General features: G+C 50.7%; 1 pseudogene; it reads right to left on the bottom strand.

Annotated features, from left to right (window-relative positions):
* Positions 1 to 410: 410 nt before the first annotated feature.
* LOC124656436 lies at positions 411 to 2,625 on the bottom strand (annotated as a pseudogene).
* Between the last annotated feature and the right edge of the window lie 2,130 nt (positions 2,626 to 4,755).

Raw genomic sequence — 4,755 nt, 5'->3', positions numbered from 1 at the left:
TCCTAAAATAAATTTAAACTCACAAAGAGATATAGAAATTCAAATAAAGTTTTTAATTGAAACTCAAAGTCAAATTCGGAATCATGAACCATGTATCCTATGTGCTCCCATACTTGGCATACCTACCCATCAGAGCAGTCCCTAAGAACTGGGTTGTCAAGAAACTCATCCTCAGTTCCTCACTCCACCACCCCGACAGCTTGCCGTCCCAGATCAAGTGCATCTGATCGATATGGAGATGATTCCATGTACACCCAAGACATGGACCGATAGAGTCCTACACGGTTGGGAATGACAGTTGTGCCATACAACTCTTCACCATCAACTAAACTTAACACCTAAAGAGAGGCACAAATATTCAGCAACATTGGAACTTTTGTTTGAAATAAACCGGAGCTATAGAAAAGAAGAAAAAACAAACCAGCGCCTTCTGGTTCCTTCCAGCAGAAACATTCCAGTGAGAAGAAAGAAAAACATCAATTTGCTAGAGTTTTCTGTAAGTAAATCTATCTAGGTAGATCACATTTACCAGCCAAATAGAGATGACTTAAAAACTGCTCAAAATTGCAACTACGCATCTACTTTTCTACTTCTACCAGCAGTCGTTGCAAGAGCAACATCCATCTCTGAAACAATGAAGTCGGCTGTTATCCTGAACAATTATCTCCCGATGAGCTATCCTTGATATAAGTTTAATAGCAGTGTGAGAGTCAGTGCAAACCCTGAGGTTATTAGTGACCCTAATGGGCTCCCCTGGCCGGGTACTGAGAAGGCCAAATGCAATGGCAAGTTTCTCGCTGTAAGGAACTAGAGTGTGCTCCTTCTCGTGGTCTTCAAGATCGAACAGAACCACATCGGTAGTTGGGCTGTAACCCATGTTCTTCAGTTCCATGCCTAATTCATCAAGCTTTTTGTAAATTTGACCCGTGAGAGGATGTGATTTGTCTCCAACACGGAACTCGTGCACCTTACCAGTAAACACAACCCAGCTATATGCACAGACCTTCTTGACCCCTTTGGCCTTCACGTCCAATCCGAGCATCTTAGCATCCTTCCATCTGTCGCTGTTAGAGTAGATGTCTGAGAGCATGATGTAATTTCCATAATTCCTGGGATCTAGCAGGATGAGCTGCTTCAAGACATGCTCTGCAAGCTCCGGGTCTCGGTGGATCTTGCAGCCACCAAGAAGCGCACCCCACACGACAGCATTTGCCTTCATTGGCATGTCATTAATAAGCCGATGAGCTTCCTGGAGCAACCCAGCGCGACTGAGCAGGTCAACCATGCAGCCGTAGTGGTCAATCCGAGGGTGAAGTGGTATAGCTCAACCATGTAATGGAAGTAGCGCCATCCATCTTTGACAAGGCCAGTATGAGCGCAGCTGCAGAGAATGCCGATGAAAGTAGTGTCATTCAGTTTGATGCCTGACTTCTCCATCTGTCCGACAAGGGCAAACGCGGTCTTGCCATGTCCGGTCGTGCCGAGCCCCAAAATCATTTTGTTCCAAACAGCAATGTCCCTCTTTCTCATCTGCTGGAATACTGACCACGCATCAGATGTGCTCCCACACTTGACGTACAGATCGAGCAGAGCAGCCCCCAGAACTGGGTCGTCAAGAAACTCATCCCAGTCCACCGCCCCAGCAGCTTGCCGCCCCAGATCAAGTGCCCCCAACCGCGTGCATGCCGAGAGCGCATCTGCTACGGTGTAGCGATCTGGCCTCACTCCCCGAGTCTGCATCGCAGAGAAGAGCTCCAGAGCCTCTCGGGGGTGACCGTTGGAAGCGTATCCCCCGATCATAGCACCCCAAGCCACGGCGTCCTTCTCCGGCATCTTATCGAACACCTCCCTTGCCTTGGCTATCTGACCACACTTGACATACAGATTCACCGCCGCAGTAGCCACGAACAAACGAGTCGCAATCCCCTCACGCACAGCCGCCCTCCACGCTACCTCCCCGGTGTCCAAGTCCACGGCCTGGGCGCACGCCGACAGGACCCGCACGGCTGTGATGCTGTCCGGACGCATTCCGGTCGCGAGCGCTTCCCTGGCAGCGGCGACGGCTTCCTTGTCGCGGCCGGCGTTCATGTACGCGGCGATGAGCGCAGTCCAGGAGACGGTGCTGGGGCAGCGCATTTCGTCGAACACCCCCCGCGCGCGGTCCAAGAAGCCGCATTTCGCGTAGAGGTTGAGGAGGGAGGTGAGGACGTGGGGGTTGGAGTGGGAGGGGAGCTTGAGGGAGCGGGCGTGGAGCTGCTCGCCGACGGGGAGAGGGTTGGGGAGACGGGAGGCAGAGTTGAGGGCGAAGGGCAAGGTTAGGTGGGAGGGGTCGGGGAAGAGGGAGTGCAGGGAGAGGGCGTGGAGGTGGAGGCCGGAGGAGAAGAGCGCGCGGAGGAGGAGATGGGAGAGGTCGGCGAGCAGGTCGAGCCGGAGGAGGCGGCCGTGGAGCAGTTTGACGGCGAGGGGCGGGAGGGGCTTGCTGGGGCTGAGGCCGCGGAGGAGGGCTCGGTGGGTTGACGCGGCGGCGGCGGCGGCGGCCGGCAGAGAAGTGGCGGGCGCGAGGGTTGAAGGCCTTGTGGGAGGATGGAGAGGCTCACTGCGCGCAAAATCTCTCAGCACTTCCATTTTTGCGATGGATCATGGATATCCATTTTTGTTTATTATTGTTTGTTGTCACGCTGAAAAGAAAGTGAACCTGATGTCGTGGCACCAGATTCCGTGAACGCGCGCGTGCATATCGATCGACGCCACTGTATTAGTAATTGTTTCCGTGCGCGTGACATGCGACGCTTCCTTGCCACCACTCTTTTTCTTCTTCTCTCGCAACAAGTCCCAAGGAAATTAAGCGCTACCATTCGCTCCCTTTTTTAGTTCGCGCAGGAGGCTTCTACTATTCCCTTCTCGACACTCGACACGGAATTAAGGAAGTACTACTACTACTTGTGCTCGTCGCTTGGACCTCGTCGCTCGGTACCTTTCTTCAAAACCAAGACTTAATTAATCCGCTCAAAAACTCTGTTCGCTAGTTTCTATTTTTCCGTCACTTGCTACACTCAAACTCGTTCGGTCGTTCCTTCAATTATTCCGGGAGGTTTTAATTCTTTCTTTTAGCTTCTTGCAATATCTTCTTCAATGGCAATGTCTGACTTGAAGGTCATCACTTGTGTGTCTTAAATGTGGGGTCTCAAGTTTGAAATACGATTATAAAGTTGCATGGCTTTCAAAGAGTTTAAACTCCACCGCATGTTACTATATAGTATGTCCATGCAGTCATCACTTTCTTTTCATTCCCTAATTTCTTGTCTTATGAGCCGGTGGTTAATGATGACTGCAATTGGTGACGTGCGATGGACGTCGACACACTATTATGACACATTCATGCAGCATGGTGACACCGTCGTCACATAAACTAACTCCCACGTGCTGATCCGTCATTGGTGCCCCAGTACTGCTACCAGCACCACCGATTTGCCTCTGCCGCCGCCAGATCGATCACTATGACTGTAGGTAGGGGACGTGGCCGTTGTTCAGGGGAGTTGGTGGGCGGCGTGGCTGGGCCCTAAGCGCCTCCACTGGATCGGTGATATGGAAGGGGTTGTGCGTCGCCTAGATCCGATCCAAGGTTTCACCCAAGACCTGGATGGAGTTGGTGCGCTCCTGGTGTTGGTCCTTGCCACACTGTTGGTCCATGCTGGACTGCCCCTCTCCATGTCTTCCGATCTGGTTGGTAGTTGACCGACGGCGAGGGGGCTACTAGTATTGCGAATTATCGTGGTGGTCCTCGGATTCCTCTCGCGCCAAGTGAAGATCGGTCGGAAGCTTCTTCCCACCGGGCTGGCTAGATTGCCGTGTTCCGGAAGGCCCTGGCGGCAAAATTCATTGTGAGGTCAATGCATGAAGATTGTTGGATTTGATGTTTTCGGTCGTGCGCACCCATGTTTTTTATCTGACCGTTTGATTTTAGAGGGAGCGCTTCGATGCTCTGCTGGCTGTTAATATCATAGAGCTCGTTTTCTTTCCATGGTGCTGGCGGAGAAGGTCATCAAAGCCGAGATCGGCGGAAGAGCAATGGTGATCGGATCTTGGTGGTGAGGTGGAATTGGATTGGTGCTTCGTGACTTCAAACGATGACTTGTATGTGGGGGCGTCGCACGAGGAGAAGTTCGGTGTTCTATCTTTCGGGGTGAAAATCCAAGGTCCGACCTTAATTGGTTACTGCTGGCAATGTTTTCGTTGAAGGCTTTGTTTTAAGAGTGAGGAATTTCTTCGGTGGCGAAAACCTAAGATCTATGATCGGGCGACGACAACATTTTTGCATTGTTTCCTTCTTGGAGGCGTCGCTTATGGAGAAACTGATCTTCGGTGTTGTTTTGGTGGTGCCGGTGTTGCTTGTTTCAAGTTTTCGATCTCCTGTAGCGGGACTTTTATTTTTTGTAATTCTTATCTTTTTTTTGGTCTGTGTGCATCTTTTATGCCATTAAGGCATTATGTTATTGCGAGAGGTTGGATGTAATTAGTATCTCCGTGATATTAATATATGCTCTTTATCGAAAAATGTAGAGGATTGATATTAATATAGGCATTATGTTATTGTAGAGAACCTACCAACAACTAACACTCCCCAATTGGATATGCCCCATCAACTAAGCCTAGGTTGGGCCACTGCCTCCACCACGTTGTAGCACCCTTCCAACATCATTATAGGTATGGTGCCACACCATCATCTCCCTAAGTCGGAGGGAACCACATCTTCAT

The sequence above is a fragment of the Lolium rigidum genome, chromosome 5 (genome assembly GCF_022539505.1).
Source record: "Lolium rigidum isolate FL_2022 chromosome 5, APGP_CSIRO_Lrig_0.1, whole genome shotgun sequence".
NCBI classification, from domain to species: Eukaryota; Viridiplantae; Streptophyta; class Magnoliopsida; order Poales; family Poaceae; genus Lolium; species Lolium rigidum.
The sequence above is the reverse complement of the archived record's forward strand: the minus strand, read 5'-3'. Positions and strand labels throughout refer to the sequence as shown.